This window comes from Stegodyphus dumicola, chromosome X2 (genome assembly GCF_044657685.1).
Source record: "Stegodyphus dumicola isolate Sdum_Otavi_A_Nest chromosome X2, ASM4465768v1".
Taxonomy (NCBI): Eukaryota; Metazoa; Arthropoda; class Arachnida; order Araneae; family Eresidae; genus Stegodyphus; species Stegodyphus dumicola.
The window spans coordinates 46,307,960-46,327,177 of record NC_140781.1 but is presented as its reverse complement, the minus strand read 5'-3'; the positions used below and the strand labels follow the sequence as shown (position 1 = coordinate 46,327,177).

The following is a 19,218-nucleotide window of genomic DNA, read 5'->3' as shown; positions in this document are numbered from 1 at the left end:
AGACTCTGTATCGGAAATTCTAAAGATTTGCTCATTTTAAAATTATTTTGCGATATTGCTGTTGAACTGCATTTTATGGTTTGAGTACTTAGAACATGATAATTAATAAATAAAGGTAACACACAAAACGTTAAAAAATTGCCACCTTTGGACGTAATTTAAAATCTAAAACTCTTCAGATTTTTTGTCTTTTTTATATTTTAATCACTTGTATTCTACATATGGAGACTTGTATTCTACATATGGAGAATGATGACATGTTTTTATTGTTCGAAATTTTCAATAGAGGAGTATCTTATTAAAGGCAACTCACGACATGAATTAGATAAATTCTTCGAGGAGATATTTTTCTTTGGATTACATTCGTTTGAGATCATTCTACGAAACACAATGCGCTAAGCTTTAAACAAGGTAAATTTATGATATATGAATAAATTTATGATAAAAAATTTAAACAACTTGAGCAAATCAGCTAAAGATGTAAAAGAAGAGTTTCACGGTTTCCAAGCCAACTAATACGCCTTATAAATCAGCACTTCTCATTAAAAATTAAGTTGGGTTAGAGTTTTCTGTCTCGTTTTATTGGCATAGATAAAGAGGTTTCTTTGAGACATTAAAACTGATATTTAACTTTCCTTAAGTTGCACTAAGTATTTTAACGTTGTTTCTTTAGGTGACATTTATGCATGCATAAGAGAACTTGATTGGAATATTTCATTTTTACCCTCTTATTTTTTACTTAATTTTCCTTAAGTCGTCCCTTTTGCATCTCCCTCCTTTAATTTTATTCATTTCTATTTAGTCCAATGAATAGTTAATTTTAAATTTTATTTGCATTTCATGGCTACCGAAATTTGTTCTTTTATGTCAGTTTTCAATTTTGTAGCTGTTACCAGAACTCTTTTACATAGGAATTATGCGCAATCTTTGGTAATTATGCTTTGTCTGCTTACTTTGCAAGCATAAAGCTTTCTTTTACATGTAAAGTATATACCGTATTTGACGGCATATAAGACGCACTTTTTTTCCTAAATTTGGTCTCAAAAAAGTTACCTGCGTCTTATACATGAAGGACACAGTCTTATACGTGAAGGTAATTGCATTCAATAATTGTTTATTTGGCTTTTACGAAACGTGAGAACTAAAAGAAACCACGCTATTGAAACTTTTTTTCCTTGTGTGTGGCCGTCTAAATAAGGGTGCGTTTTATATGCCAGTGCGTCTTATATGCCAGTGCGTCTTCTATGCCGTCAAATACGGTACTTCTGACAGGAGTGCTTCTGTCAGCTGCATCCTTAAGATTTCCCTCTAAAAGAATGTAGAAATAAGTATATCAATCCAGACGAAGGAAAATGATTATTTTATTTTACTCATATTTATAGGAAATTAATTAGAAATAAAAAAACAGGAAAAAGTAATAATTCATACGGTCATAAAAATTAAATCTTACTTAAAACCAAGACAGTACTATTATTGGTAGAAATACAGCATACGCCTATAAGTACATCAACTAGAAAAACAAAAGAATGGTGTATTTTTCTAAGGATCTACATTATTTTTCATAGCTTTCTTAATTTCTGCGCCATCTGTAGGAAAATTGCAAAACTAAATGAAATCAAATTCAAATAAGCTCAAATACGAGTATTATCTCAATTAATGAGTTTAGGAACTGGATAATGAGAACTGACATGCCTTAGCCTAATACTTCGGGCATTTAGAATATATGTCTACAAAGCGCTAATCTAGCACATATTGAATTAAAGTATTAATCCCAGACATTTATGAGTTATACAGGTAGTGGTGTATAAACTAGATTATGCAGTTCTCCGCTACCTAATAAAATTCTTCTAATTAAGCTCAATTAGAACACACATTTCGGTTGTTTCTTTAACTGGACAGATGCCCATACATATGCAGTTGCCTGAAGGTTTTATAAGATACAGCTGAATGCCAGAAGACCCGCTCGTTACGTTTCGCTCACTTCAGTACACAACAGAGCGCGTTTAGCATGGTACAGACAACATACACCTTGGACCAGACTTCAATGGAGCACCGTGCTTTTTACAGATGAGATCCAGCCTGGACCTGTATCTGGAGGGAGAGCCTGGAAGACGATACCATTCCTCCCTCATAAAAAAAGGGGGATCATTACGGTGGTGGAGATGTAATGGTTTGGACAGGCTTTGTGTTGGAAGACTGCACACTCCTGCATGTGTTTGATAAAGGCTGCCTGGCTACAATAAGGGGATCTTAGAGACTTATGTTTGACTTGTCAGAAGCCAGTTGGTCTGGTTTCCTGTTAATGGACGACAACGTTCATTCACATAGAGTTCCTCTGCTCGACGATTACCTGGAAAGTTAGCATATTCACCGCATGAATTGGCCATCCAGATCTCCTGACCTTAATCCTGTACAGCATATCTGGAACGCACTTGGAAAGGCAATTTTATCTCGCCAATTACTCTCCGAGAATCACCCTCGAGTTGAAAACTACCTTACTGCAGGAGTGAAATCATCTGCCACAAAGACTCCTCAACTGCCTCCTATTCAGTATGTCGTCACGCTGCGCGACCTATCTAGCTATGAGAGGTAACCATCCTCCATATTAGACTCATTTTCAGTTCGATATCACAACATCGATTTTGGAAATCCCTGCATTATGAGCTTTACTAATAATGCGTACATAAAATGATTTTTGAATGGTACGTCAACTTTCTCTAAATTTCATTATAATCTGTCCATGAGCTTTTCAAAAATTTGACATAATGTGTAAATTCTCTTAATTTTACACATGAGTGTATGTAAAGAGCTGTAATTCGATATTTATAGTTTGTTTTACAACACTATTATTGTTTGCAAAAATTTTAAGATGTATGAAGATTAAGATACAATAACACGCCGGACAAATATTAATTTAGAAGTAAAACAACAAAAATCAGCGTAATATTTTTTAAATTTTCGCAGTAAGGAGTGAAATTTTGAGCAATATTACGCTGATTTTTGTTGTTTGACTTCTAAATTAATATATGAAGATTGTTGATTTCTATCTTGGTCTTATAACATACAAAAAATTAACATAGTATGTATAATTCATTTTTTACCAATAATTATTAAGACTAGTGTCATGCAGTAATTCTACGTAAACCTTTAAAGATTTATTTTGATAATGCTATGCAACCCTTCAAAGATTTATTTTAATAAAACAAAATGAGAACTAACAAAGATTACATTTTGCAAATTTTTTAGTTAGATTTTAAAAAACTTAATCTCTAAGGCAAATTATTTCAAATATCATACAAATCCTTTTCCTCCGTTAGGTGCAATCTTTTTAGTGTACTAGCAGCTGCATATACATATACTACCCAATGGTTTAGTTCATATATTTTAATATAAATTTTTTTTTTGTGTAAACAATGTTAAACTACGGTTAAACAATGTTAAACTATAAGCATTAGTTTTAGATTGAAAATCTTATGTTAATAAAAATATTTGAGAACATAAAAAACATTAGTTAAAAAAATACCTACTGTTTTAGAATTTTGAGCCAAATTATTGTTTATTTATGCCATGTCCTTATTTTAATTACACTCATGTCCATAAATTAGGGATAATGCAAAATCAGGCAAAGGAAGAGTTAGAAGCAAACACATTTGACTTATTTGTAAAGCTTATTTAAAGGTAAAGAGCAAAAAGAGATGCTATATGTTTGATATTATTAAAAAAATTAGCGATTTTTCTCCCTGGAGCAAATTACAAAAAAAAAAAAAAAAAAAAAAAAAAAAAAAAACTATTTACAAAAACCAATATTACATGGTTGGTATGATTGTTAATACATTGTATGTCTCCCAGACGATGCAATACAGTCCGTACAACGCCTAGGCATGCTGAGTATCAAATTATCGATCTGATCTTGGGGGATATTACACCACTCAAAAAGCAATGCTCTCCGAAGTTCCGGTACACATGTAGGAGGAGGTTGACGGGCTGCAACTCGTCGGCCAAGCATGTCCCACACGTGCTCTACTGAATTCAAGTCCGGTGAGAATGCTGGCCAGTCCATACGGGTGATATCCTCCGATTGAAGGCATTCGCTTACGATGTTTGCACGGTGAGGACGGGCGTTGTCATCCATAAACACAAATTGTGCGCCCATGGATCCCCGAAACAAACGTACATGTTGTTCCAGAATGACGTCCCGATAGATTTGGCTTGTCATGGTTCCAATTTGAGCATGCAGGTCAGTTCTGGAACCCAGAATAATTCTACCCCATACGAGCACTCCTGCACCACCGTAACGGTGTCGTTCAATGATGTTTTCTTGGTGGTAACGGGTACCTGGAGCTCTCCATATGAAAGTCCGGCGAGAATCAGACTGCAAGCTAAACCTGGACTCGTCGGAAAACATCACACAAGCCCACTGTTGCGGTGTCCACAATGCATGCTCTCTACTCCAGGCTAACCGCAGGCGACAGTGAGTTGCAGTAAGTGGAACGCATCTGACAGGTCTACGAGCATATAGACCAATCTGCCCTAAGCGTCTGTACACGGTCTGCCTTGAAATTGTCGTACCAGTGGCTGAAGAGAGCTGACGAGACAGGTCTGAGGCTGTGCTCTGCCTGTTTCTTTTGGCAGTAACTGCCAAATACCGGTCCTCATTCGGCGTTGTAACTCTGGGGCGACCCGTGCTGTAACGTCTACTCACATTACCATCATCTTGGTATCGTTGGCAAAGCCTGGAGATGACACTCTGGGCAATTCCAAGCTCGTCTGATACTTCCAGTTGGGTACGCCCACATTCCAGACGGCCGATAATTGTACCACGTAAAAAATCATCCAAATGCGTCCTTTGTGTCATAACTATTCGGTTATTGCACTGAAATGCTTATAAAGCGCCTGCGAACAATTTTACTTCTTTGCCTGTATTCCTTATATATCACTCTCTTACACTCTCGTCATTGTGACGTACCATCGGTGTCATCTGGTTACTTTCTGAAATTTGCATATGATTCTTGAAGATATGTGTAGTGATTTTACAGGTGATATATTTATTTTAGAGTTCGATTTCCGCGTGACTCCGAATTATCCTTAATTTATGGACATGAGTGTATAATAATTGATTCAGACATGTTTTTATGAATGCCGTCTGCATTTAAAGGGTTGTTTAACTTAAAGCTTTAATGAAAGTTTTCTCAAATTTATACTTTTTTTATTCCTTTAAATTATTATTCTATTATTTATAGCATAAATAATAGTTTAAAATATTATTTTTAATTCAAAAGATTATTAAAGAAATATTTCGAAAAGGTTTTTTTTGTTGTTGTTGCTGATAAAATACAACAAGGTTTTTTCTGGATTTGTATATTTAATTATTCATACCTGTTTCATGAAATATTTAAATTATGATATGTCAGAAAATATGTAAAAACCATTACCAATTAAATAAAAAAAGTCATGAGAAAAAAGTATCAGAATTAGGATTATGTCCGTAATAACAATTTTTAGGTTTGGTTTGGTTTATGTGATTACAGCAAAGCCTCGAGGGCTATCTGCCTAAGGAGAGGGATACCTTCATGGAAGACTTTCTGAAGGAAACTGGCTGGTATACACGTTAAACATGGGGAAAACTACAAAAGCGCTCATGCAGCCAGTCCGTTCGCGAGATAACAATTTTTAGGTTAGGTTAAGTTATTTGAGTATGGCAAAGCACATGAGACCTGCTTGCCTACAATTTTCTTATTAAACAGTTTTAAAATTCATTACTAATTAGTGAGGGAGACAAGAGACTTCGTAAGAAGAAAAAAGAAAAAACATTAGTTTGGTACAATGGTATACATACTCGTTTCTTTTTTGCTTTGGAAGTCTGTTAAACATCCAGTAGTTTAGGAAAATATTTTGCCGCATACCTTAGCAAGTTTAGTTTGGAAAGTTTACACTGTATTGAGTTTATTATTTGATAACAATTTAGAATAGCGGTTATCAACCTTTTGAATAACGCGTGCCACCTAAACAAAAATTGAAAAACTTTAGTACCACCACTTTATTTTACAAGGATTATTATTCAGTTTCCGAATAGAAATATTTAAAAAAATATTTTTCCATTAGCACAACCTATTGGCTATTTGTATTAAATATGCACATGTAAAAATTATTAGATTAAAAATTGGTTACCATTTTAATTCTCAAAATTGAAGTTATATTATTTTAATTCTAAACTTTTCTGTGAAAGGGAGATCAATTTGTTTATGTCTGGTCTTATTTTATTTAGTTTTAACCATAAATTAGGATCCACTTTTAATTTTGTTTTGTATTTATTTTTAAAATATAACATTGAAGAACATCCTTGTTCACACAAATAGATTGTGAAAAAAAAGCAATGAAATTCTAATAGCTTTATTTAAAATGCCTTTAAATTCTTTTTTTTTTTTTTTTTTTCGGTTCAGCCAAAAGTTAGCAAATGTGTTATTTTTGAAATCTTCAGTTAGAGTTCGATCACAGGGAATTTCTATCAATTGTTTTTTTTTCTTCTCAAGATAAAATTTCAGGTACAATTGAACTAAATGGATTTCTAACCCAACTTTCTTTTCCATAATTCTCGAAAAATACATGTTGAAATTATTTATCAATGAAAAACAATGATTTTTAATTTTAAATGTTAATTCTTGTTTTATTTTTCAAATTATGTTCGGTTAGAAAACTTTTTAAAAGTGGTAAAAAGCTTAAAATATTAATATCCAATTCTTTGATTATTAGCTCGAGCTTATTATTAACTTAATTTCTATCAACTGTTCTTTTCCTTCACGGGATTTTTGAATTTAATTGTAAAAAATACTTCGTTTCTTTGCGTAGCACCTATTTTTCTCTTGCGTACTGCCAGTGGTACGCGTACCGCCGGTTGACAATCGATGATTTAGAATAATTAATGTAATTAAACTATTAAGTTAAGTTTTGTTAAATTCTGGCAAAGTGAAGTCGCTTTCAGATTATCTAGAAAACTTTGGTGTCACGTTTGGAGACTTAAGAACATAAACCATTTCAAATAACCTTATTCTAAGTATAAACTTAAGAATCACAAAAAGGTGATAAAAAAAGTATACAGGTTGAGAAAGCTTAAAAAATAAGAAAAATTTATGACTCTAATTCAAATGCAGTTATGATATCAAAAAAGTTCCTTACAAATTTTATCTCATTTTCCCAAAAGAAACTTTCTGTAACCTTGGAGACAGTTACGTAAATCAAGGAAATACTCTCAAAATGAAATTAGCTCTGGAAAATGACCATTGTTGGGTTACTGAAAAGAAGGAATCAAAGTGAGTGAGAAAAAATAAATAAAATATGTAAACTGATTTCCCGAAAGATATGTGACTGAGAGTACTTTCTAAATGTCCCCACTAGTGAAATCCCTACAGTGGAAGGGGGAGATCAGGATCCGTTCCCTTCTCTAGTGCTTTCCAATGTACCTGTTTTCGTGCGTGATAGAAGTGATTTTGGTTCATAGATCGGTGTAAATGAGCCGAAGAGGAGTTCAACGAAATCGATGAGTGGTACTGTTCATCGACGCAACAGATGGTCGATCCCGCCGCATTTGTTTTAGCTGCAAATGAAAAATAAAAAGGCCTTAATGATACCACTGGTGGGCCCCCTCACCCACCTTACTTGGCATGCGCGTCGCGAAGGCATTAACGAGCACCCAAATTATACATCATTTCGATGGCTACTCTTAAAGCAAGTGCTATTCTTCCTTGCGTGTCAAGTTGTACCAGAAGCCTCCCTGCTGTATTTTGTATCTTTGTTCGCCAATTAAACGTCTATAATCTCCGTTTAGTTTGACTTAACATCGAGCGATGAGTGGCCGCCGTCTGAAGACAAGACGAAGAATGTTGAAACTGTATTTTTATTTTGTATAATTAGTACCCTATTTGGTATTTACAAGTGATTAGTAATCAGATAACTATTCAAATGAGGCACTTTACATGTCATTTCTTGGAAAGTGATTAAAAGCACTGAAGATGCCATTGCTAAGGTCTTAGCGGCTAATTAAATTTAAGTGAATGGTTTCGGTGGATAGTGAGTTAACAAGGAGCGAATATGTTGTATTTCTGACTGTGCCTCACACATACTTAAATTAACACCTTATCAAATATTCACAATAAAAAATACAAGATGAGTAACATTAACCATGGAATGAAGCAATCTTTACATGCCGTCGAATCCAGATTTAATGTTTCGTTAAAAGACTGAATATAAAATTCGTTAAATCGAGGATGTATTTTAATTATGTACTTATCTTCTAAAATAAATACCTTAAAGGTATGTGTTATACGTAAAATATAATGAAGGGACTCATTAAAATTTATTTTGGACGATAAATTATTAAAAAAAAATCACGTTAAAGGCCATGCGCATGCGTATTTAAAAAAATTTCTGTCCCCGAATTTTACTACGAGTTTTATAGAAACTGTTAAATACTCCCTCTTCTATTTAATACTGGATGAAGAATTTGTTAAATGTTACAGTTGTTGCAGTTTTGTTTTCTTCAGAATTCTCTGGAGAGGGCACACAGCATTTCATTTACAGCTTGTGTGAAAGTTCTTCTTTTTTAAAACAGTCACTGGTAGTGTTTGATGTCATTTAATCGCATTTGATTCTAATACGCATATGAAAAGAATACGTATCTAATTTAAAGGTGGCTACTTCGTTAAAAATTCTTTCAAAATCGCAAAATTTTCAATTTTGCAAATTTTTACCAGTTCGTTAATTAGGGTAAAATAAACGTTAAATCGAGACTTCCTAAGTATGTTGTGGAGAGAATTTAATCTAGAAATTTGTCAAGTCGGCATTCAGTTATAAATTAAAACAGTTTAACTTCTGAACTGGTAAAATGCGTAAGAAAATAAACTCGCTGATTATTAATTTTTGCATTAATTGTCATGTATTATTATGAGTTTCTAACTCTTGAATCGCATAGAAAAAATACTCGAATTTTGCGAGAAATATTGTGCTAGATTTAAGTCTTTTTATCAAAGTAGTTAGTTTTACTCTTAATTGTATTTAATTGTATTTTAAAAGAACATTATATTAGAATCTTAATCATTATTTAAAATATTTTCACTAGTATTATTCGAGACTGACAAAAGCCAACTAAAATACTAAACTTCTGACATGTGTTTTATGGTGTTGTGAAGCAAATGAGAATATAATTTTTGAAAATATTTTTCTGAAAAGGAAAAAAAAACATTAAAAATATATTCAAAATCGGAGTTCTACGATGGGAAATATTTTCTTACAGACCTTTATTTACTTACTTATTGATTTACTCTTAATATTTTAGGAAGTAGGTTTTTTTTTACATGAATATCATGATGCATTTGATTATGATTTTACATTAATGTGCATTTGGTAAACTAAAGTCAGACAATTTTTTTATTTATAATAATGAGATAATATCATAAACATTCAGAATGCCAGTTAATCTTTTTCTGTGTTTTTCTAAGGCTACGATATTGTTCGTCTCCATAAAAGAACCTTGAATTAACACATTTGTTCTTTGAATTCTTAAGTATATAGTTATAATGCTTATTTTAATTAGTACGTTTAGGCTTATATTAAAACCTGTCCTATACTCCTTTTGTTTCGTCTACTCTGTCAGAATACTTAAATGAGAAGATTTTAAATAAGGTAAAACTATTAATATATAGAGATTTCTCCTAATTGGTGAGTTTCTGATTTACTGTTGAATATTAAGCAGTTTGTTCATGAAATTTTATTAAACCGGGTACTAGAATAAAATTTAATTTGTAAATTGTAAATAACTGGAATTTCACGTTGCTTCTTATTCTCGAAAGAAATGCAGGTAAATTTGTATTCCTTAGATTTAGTTTCGAACTTTGAAGATATAATAAATTTTAGTTGCTGTTATATCTATTGTAATTATTTAGTTTTTGACATTGTAGTAAAAGCCAGTATAAATTTGGTCTTTTAGGTTAGAAAATTAAACTAGATTCAGTTAAAGAAAATGTGAATTTAATCACATACAGTTAAATTCGATTAGAATAAGAACGTCCGATTAGAATGAGATCACAATATACTGAATAAAAATATACAATTTCGATTTTTTGCTATTCCCCTGCTAATTTACCTCGATTGTATACGTAACAAGTAATAGAAGGAAATTCAGTCTATCTTTTTGTCAGGGCTCATATCAAGGGAATTAGTTGTGCGTTTTCCAACCACACTTAATAATCCTTTCTCTTTCTCTCTCTCTCTCTCTCTTTCTCGTTTATATATATAAACTTAATTAAACTCATGCATCTGGCTGCAAAGAAGTTTTTTTTTTGTTTTGTTTTGTTTTGTTTTTCCCATGTGTAATGTGAATATGAGAAAACCAAGTCTTAAAGAAGAAGAAAATCTTCGACGGAAGTCCTCTTCATCCTTGCGAAGTTTTCCACGAAGACATGCCTTCTGTTTAAACAGATAGATTTCGTTTGCTTTTTCATACTCCAAATAAACCAGTCTCCTCTCTTTTGTATTCAACAATCATTAGCTGCAATGAGCTTGATCATTTTACTGTGTCATAATCATTTTTATATGTAACATATTTCCTAATAATTTCCTGTCTTTAAAAATTCGCATATTTAGATGGATATTTAAAGAACGGAAGGGAGCTACATTTTCTCAACACCTTTCATTATACTTTGCCATCTTTATTTCCTAGTTCAGTCTATTATTTTTTGTATTAATGTACATAATCAGTAAAAGTACTCATGTTAAGATAAAGAAATAAATCTGTAAAGACTTATGATTAGCTGATTGAATGATGTAAAGATTTTGATAGATACCGATTTTCGAAAACTCATTTGAAAGATTTCATAATGATCTTTTTCATTCTATAGCCAAAAATAAAAAGCATCGCTTATTATTGGCGTAGATGTAATACTTACTTAAACAGTTTTTTGAATTATCTGTTCAGCTGTATTAACTGAGGAAGAGAAGATTTGGGCAAGGATTTAACTTTTGAGAAATATACAGTGCATCCGTAAAGTTTTAAGACTATTTTTAACACATTCTAGCAGACCTGTTAAATGATTACTAATAGCATTTATTACTATAATATCTCAACTTTCTTTTCCTAAAATACTATCTGCTTAGAGAAAATTTTCAGTTAATCTTTCTCTTTTATGCAGTGAACGTCTACTAGTATGGATTCGAAAGCTGAGTAAAGAATAGCAACAAAATTTTGCTTTGAAGAAATAAAATTAATCTTAATTTTTTAAGCAAATTGTAATTGAAGATAAAATTTGTTGTTTTGTTTATGATCGTGAAAAAAAAATGTAATCTGGTTGGAGAAGTTTCACCAAGAAATTTCGGTCAGAGAAAACTTTATTTAATTTAAATTTGATTATGCTAAAGTACGCAAAGGTTATCTGTCTACTTAAGAAAAGGAAATAGTGGCAATTTTTTGATTGGATAATTCCCAAGAAAATTATTCGTGGGAAGCAGATGGTGAATGGTATATTTTATAAAAAAGCAATGGACAGATTTTCTCTCTTAAGAGTATTCATTTCTTAAGAGCATTCAACGCATTATGCCTAAAAAGCTCACTCGAACAACTAGTTTCTGCTCACAACAGTGCACCGTCAAACGGTGTCCGCCGATTACATCGCGGAAAAATCATCGCGATCGAAAACAACGCAAGGCGAAAACGTCGTGCTACAAAACATCGTGGGAGAAAACATCGCAAAGAGAAAACATCGTGATACAAAGTACCGTCGTCGAAAATAAAGCGGTTCAAAAACTTCGCAGTTTAAAAACATCGTCGTCGAAAATATCGTGGTAAAAAAAAAGTATCTACAAATCATCGCAGGACGATAGCATCGCAGACCTGCTTTTTACCAGACTTTAATAACTGTAAATGGATATTCACATAATGATTTGTGATCGCGAGATGGAAAGAAAGATAATTTTTACTTTCATATTTTTTATTAACTAATAAATTTTTGCTGAAAACGTAAAAAGGAAACTTAATACTTAAGAATAAACTGAAGCAGAACAAGAAATAATTTTCATTATAAGAGTATTAGATTGACAAAAGTGAAGAAAACGATCTCATAATTAGCAATTTTTTATATATAAGGTCATGCAGTTAAGTAGCTTCCTTTTTCTAAACTTTTTTAGATTATACTTTTAATAAAAAATTATCAGTAAAAACTTTATAAAAATGATTTATTAATGACCTTTGTTAGTTAAATATGTCAGTTTAAAATCCTATTTAGTGCTATAAGTTGCCGTAATTTTCTATGCTTAAATTTCCTTCATACTTTTTCAGAAAAAATTAATTAGGTAATAAAAAATAAGGAAGTAAAAATTATCCTTCTTTCCCTCTTGCGCTCACAAATCATTATGGATATATCCATTTACAATTATTAAAGCCTGAAAAAAGCATGTCTGTGATGATATCGTCATGCGATGATTTGTAGATACTTTATTTTTTACCACAATATTTTCGACGACGATAATTTTAAACTGCGAAATTTTTTAACCGCTTTATTTTGGATGATATTTTGTATCACGATGTTTTTGAACTACGATGTTTTCTCTTTGCGATGTTTTCTCCCACGATGTTTTGTATCACGACGTTTTCGCCTTGTGTTGTTTTCTCCGCGACGTGTTCGTCCGCGATGTTTTTGCAGCGATGTTTTCTGCCGTAACCCTATCAAATAAGTAACCGTTAAGCAGGTTGTCGCAACGAAAGGCGCCACACTTCTCAGACCTCTCTTAAATACTAGATTTACTACCTGCAGACTACTTTCTCTTGTCTAAAATGAAGTCTCATCTCAAAGATCATTATTGTAAGAAAATTAAAAAAGTCAGAAAACCATAACCAAAGACTTATGCAATTTTCAAAAAGATGAGTTCCGAAAGGAAGCAAGCCAGTTCTACAAAAAGATCAGACATTGTACAAAACTGAATGACACTGAAGTTTAAGAGGTAACAGTTATGTTTTCTTGAACTTTCGATTTTGTACGAACTTAATACTAACATTTTGTAGATGCACTGCGTATAATGGCCTCTAACCGAAAGTTGTGACATGCTTACCAATGTTATTTTCTCTATTTTAATCTGAAAATGTGCCTTTCTTTATACGAGGTTGCTTTTTGCTTTAATTAAATGCATGATTATGTAACAAACGTGGTTCATCCCAAATTGGCAGAGGTTTCCAGCAAAACAAATCCCTTACATCAAAGCTATAAATGTATGATGCGTTCTCAGTTGATAAATGTTCCCACTCAAGTGCTTTCCGCCACAGAAGTTGATGCTTTGCTGACTATTCGTTATCTTCCAGAAAAATGCCCAATGTATCTAGAGCGTAAAATGTTTCAATTTTAGTTAATTTTAGCTGCTCATTCGTCAGTCGGTATCAATCTTGAAAATTCAATTAGCATACGCTGTGGGTGTACCAAAATATACAAAACAACGTTTTTCTGTGACACCTACGCTTCGCTTTCGGCCCCAGATAAACTAAGATATTCGTTTCTCCACAATGATACTCAAACCTCTAAATAGAAAGGCTTGCGAAACCGACACGTCGAGAGCGACATATTTCTTTCATCATCGAGAGAGTTTGTGATTAGCCCATTTTCTGCCAAGATTTCCTCTTTTCATTGCATTCTCGTTTTAGTTTCTGTTTGTCTTTTTTATACATAGCACAAACCAAGTTTCTTTGGATTCCAACAGGCATTTATTATAAATTTGGAAAGTTTTGTATTATCATCCGTCAGTGTATTTAAGCAATTTTATATACATTCCAGCAGAATTTAATTATGAAGAATTTTCATTACGTGTTTTATCACATACAAAGTACCCAATAAATATTAAAGATCTTCGTGAATCAACAGTTTTATACTTTTTAATACGAAAGTAATTTTGCTCTTTTATTAGCTTTTAACACTGGATATTCTTAACTCAATACTTTAAATGAAACGGTTAGATTTTTTTAATGCGGGGATGTAAATACTTATGCGATACCCCTTCATATTTCTACTCTAAAAAGGTTACTATAAGTCAAGAGTACAAATAAATAAGAAAGGTATTTAAAGAGCTTTCTTAATCTCAAAAAGACTCTTTCTTCAATAGCAAAAAGAGAAACATAATGCTGCAATTTCTATACCTAAAAAGCCAACTGGAATCTGAAATACCCTGAGCAAGCAAAACCTTCAAAACAGGTTAGCCTACTTCGCCAATCATATTTAAATTTTCCTTCATTGCAACTCAATTATTTACATTAAAATGAACGAATAAGCAGAGTCCCTGAGGTACCACAAAATCAACAACACTGTGAAATACCCTTCGGAACAAGGGCAGGATATTCTGTTACGAAAAAGTCTTTATATTAATACACAAATTCTTCTGAATAATAATTGCATGACAGTTTACATGAAGGTCCGGTAAAATGCTTCAATGGATCATTATCATCACGGGACTGTACCTGTATCACCATATGGTAAAGCCCTGGTGTCTCGAATGCTTATTCCTGTCCTGCTGTGTATTGAACTGAATCAAAATATATGTGACTTATTTCATTTAGCTGTGCCTACCTGTGACTATCTCAAACGGTACATTAAGTGTCTACAAAATTTGATTTTTGTTCACACCACGGTTGGTAAACGTAGGCGATGGACAAATAAATATTCACGTATAAAACTTATGTGCAAGTCCACGTGTATTGAACAAAATCCGTAATATTAGCGCCACAATGATCAACGACTGCCCATCAGTGAAACTAATATAACACATAAAAGTTTCTCAACGAAAGTCAGTAAAAAGCGGGTCAGTAAGCACATTTCTTATGCAAGTTTAAACTATATTTGTATGGTAAGGTTGTACAGAACCTAACTTCTTTAAATGTTTATCTATGGCTCCACGAAGACAGTCAGGACACTTATCACCCTTTCCTAATCTTTCAGCAATGTAACGCTAACTCAGAAGAAGGTTTAAAATAAACCTAAGTTCTTCAGACCAACAGTTCACACAGCCTGTGTATCCGCTCCTTGCGAGATTAACAGAAGCAAAAGTCAAATTAAAACTTAAGTATATGGGATTTGCGAGACATTGTGTGCCTACAAGTTTTGGCTTAGGCCCTCGAGCAAATACTGCTAGCTGCCCATTCAAGTGAATTAAGAATCTGGGATAAAACTTGAATAATATCCAGATTATAAGTGGTGGCTACCAAAGAGCTATCTCTTAATCTCAAGAACTCTGTTATTATCTACATTAAACCGGTTTGCATCATGGTGAGAGCCGACGAACGCAGAAATGGCAGTGAAGGCAAAAATATTATATGATAACTGGTTAATAAAACATAAAAAGCTAAAAGATTAGTCAAAAGTTTCATGATTATTTTAAAATTTCAGTAAGTAAAAATATTCATTGGCTTATCTCAATGCACATTTGGCCATTATATTCTTCCATTATTCTTAAACCTAGTAAGTGCATTCTTGAAAATATGTGTAAATGCCAGATTCATGCATTTGACGCAATAGCCACAAGAAAGTCTCCAGTGATAAACTCAGTATCAGGCAATTTTAATCTCACTGGAGATGAACGACGAATTCTACATGATTTCTCCCTGTGATGATTTCATTCCGTCTTTTACATGATTTCTTTCAGAAACCATTTATTAGTAATTGGATTCTCATTTATAGATTTACAAAAAACAGTATTAGTAACGTCAAAATGGAATTAGATCTTAAGCAATAAATAAATAAATAAATAAATGGTAAAATTTAAAACGTCAAAGAATCAGTTGTAACCTTGAAATAACAATAATGTCACAAAAAGAAATTTCAGTATATTTCAGTATACCATGGCCTCACCAACGGCTAAATGTTTAAGCCTTGAACACTTATAGCTTCCTTGCCCCTGGTTTGGCCTCAGATAATGGAATGGGCTAACTGCATGAGATTTTCTTTTTCCCTTGTGTGATATCCCGTTTCCCATGTTTGACAAATACCAGCCCATTTTCCTCCACGGAGAAGAAGATGTCCTTCCTTAAGGCAAATGTGGGGCATAAATTAATGAAGCCTTATATAATATTCTTAAGAATTTTTAATGCATAATGCATTAAAATATCTACTTGGGAACTTTTAAGCAATAAGACTGCAAATTTACCTGAAATCTCTGTCATGTATACTGTAGCAAGTTGACACAAATGAAGGAGGTATCGTATTTTATTTATTTAACATTCTAGACTGTACGAAAATAAAAAAAAAGGCCGAAAGAGAAAAAAAAAAAAAGATTTAAAAAAAAAGTAATGAACAAAGTCTACTTAAGTTTCGATCCGCTGGTCGGACTTTAAAGTATTCAGACTTTTTTTTTTTTTTTTTAATGCAAGGTGAAATTCCTGTGTAACGCAAACAGCTTTGTTACCTCTCCAAGCCACTCCGAGCAAGTTTCTCTTAAATTAGGTAGCGGAAAATCCGGCTACAGGCCACTGAATCTCTCCGCAGAGAGATAAGAATGTGCTTGACACAGCGAACGGAAAAAATTTGCTTTTTCATACATTTGAAAACACCTGAGATGACTCCCTCTCTTTTTCATTAAACTAACTAGCACCCTCTCTGGAGCTGTATTCACTGTTTTTCGTTCAAGATTTCCTGGGCATGTCGGGAAGACATTCTGCTTTCTCATTTGCCCAAATTTTTCAGAAGCCTCTCGACTGGTGAGAGTACCCTGATTGTTTGCAGATATAATACTGACAGACCTGAGAAAATTTCTACGTTCCGGCTTGCAGGTAATCCGAGGTGGGCGGTGACAGACAATAGATGCATAACAATACACCTATAAACAGATGCGTGGAAATTTTGAATGAAGGACTCCCACGTTCCAGTTTTCTCAGGAACGAAACAATGTTCTCCTTCGGACCACCATGAAAAGGAAACAAGGACTTGAAAACGTGATTACTGGCTACTTTCAACTTTCCCAAGAATTGTTAAGTGGTCATTAGAAAATAACTTTCGGGTAATGCTGAACATTGGAAAATAACTTTGCGAGAATTTCGGGGTGGTTGTTAGAAAAATAGCTGAAGGTGTATGTTTTAACGTTTTATTTGGAACCTTGTACATATATAGATGATTTTAATGAAATTATATGTGAAATTGTTGTATTTTTCTGTATGATGTAACGTGAAAATCTAGAGAGAGAGGATGCTATACCGGAAAAATAAGAATGCAGAGGCAAGTCTATTTAACATTGACTAAATGGCTATCTCGCTAAATTGGCGAGGTATCACAAAGCTGGCAACGGTTTTGGCCACTAATTTTATTGCCAAATTTGGCCAGAAATCGCCAAAAGTCGCCAAATTTGGCGACCATTAGGCGACGTTTTGATCCGGTCCCTAAATCACCGTAATGCAATTGAATAAATGTAACTGGTCACTGTAATAGCTGTAAACATATTTGGCCCTCATAAGCCTTCCAGTAGTTTCGAGAAGAAGAAAGTGCTAGAAAGATCTCGGACCGGATGAAAACTATATAAGGCCGGAGAGAGGAACTGCTTTTAGTTGTCGCTGTTGTAAGTTGTTAGTTCAGCGTGAGTTCGGAGTACTGAGATATCCCCGGGTAAGCTCCCTCTTTAGATGCTCTTTGCATTGCCTTGTGTTTAACGTTCTTAGTATTTTGAAGTAAACTACTGGTACTGTGAACACCTGTACGAGTATTTCTGCTGAAAGTTCCAGAATTCCGGAGTGTTTCTTTTAATAAAATTAATTTTATCAGCCTATCATCAGACTTGTGTGCATTCAATCTATTAAGAACCCGTACGCACGTAACAGTATGTTTATTTTTTGATACTATGGACATTATTCTTTTGTCTTCTTATTTAACGAGAAATCGGGCAGTTGTTAGTAGTATATATTTTACCGGCAAAGTATGAAACGCCGGCATTCTATACAATGCCTGAGCATTGTATACAATGCCGGACGTTTTTAGGCAAAATATGAAATATGAGAATTATTACATACTTTCCCTAGATATTATATATAACACCTAGGTATTCTATAGAATGACAAATGCTTTTTATGTATGAAAACGTATATGTATTAAAGTATGAAAAAGAGGTTATGTTAAGGCTATTATTTAAAAAACGTTCATTCCTCAAAAATACAAATGTTATTTTGAAAAATTAATGAAAGATTGCCATTCAAAAACTGCTGTTCGAAATAAAAAAACAAATAGTGAGATGGTCTTGATACAACCTCATAAGTTCGTATTTTCTAGCTGGCTGAGACTGGGAATCAGTAAGATCTACCTGACAACGGAAATTAAATTCAGAAGCAATCATAAATTTCTCATCAGTGCCCTTTTTAATAACTTTTTTGTTTTTTCTGCCAGGACTCACAAAGGATTTTGTACATTTCAATATTATTACGTGTAACGTAAAAAATGAATCTCTCCGATAGCATCCTTCAGGTTGCTCTCGATCAGATTTGAAACAGTATGTTTTGAAGTGTCACACTCTCACTACAGATACCCATTAAGTCTAAGATCAGGTTCTTCCATGATTCTTCATATTCCATCTATGCTTTCATAAGCCATCCATTACTCTTCATGGGAGCCCTACCAGTGGCCGAGTGGTTGAAACCATCATTTATTGGTGGCTCGACCCGGGTTCGAACTCAGGTTGCATAGTTGTTTTCGTGGATTTTACCATGTGTAACATTAATACAAACCAGGTTTTCTCAGAAAGTTCTCCACGAAGTCTTGCCTCCCCTTAGGCAGATGGCCCTCGTGTGCTATTCAAACAACCTAACCGTTCTTCACGGGCTTTTTCAAATGAACGTTGGTTAAAATAAGAACAAGGAATCTATGTTCGAGCGATAATTCCGCTTCATACAAGTACTAAAAACATTTCAACACTTATACATTTGTTCTAATTTTTTTTTTTTTTTTTTTTCGGTTTATCTTGATGATGACTGCAAATGACATGGAATCTGATCTTATACATCCTTTACAAATGTTTCCAGACTCTATTTTTGAAATTTCCTAATCTTTTAATTAAATTCTTAATTCAAGAATAAAAAATGTAACACGTAGGAAAACATTATGGGAAAGGAATAAGCTTTGAAATGAATTTTTCGTTTCTGAAAATCAATCTCGAAAAAAGTCCTGAACATCATTTTTCCTTTGTAGAGACATTAGGATTTTTTTTTTTTTTTTTTTTTCTGGA

At 33.2% G+C, this 19,218-nt stretch overlaps 1 protein-coding gene across 4 annotated transcripts in view; it reads left to right on the top strand.

Moving 5' to 3' along the window:
* Positions 1–19,218, top strand: part of LOC118187367 (uncharacterized) — a 781,272-nt gene that overhangs the window by 210,675 nt on the left and 551,379 nt on the right. The gene's annotated exons all lie outside the window — the stretch shown is intronic.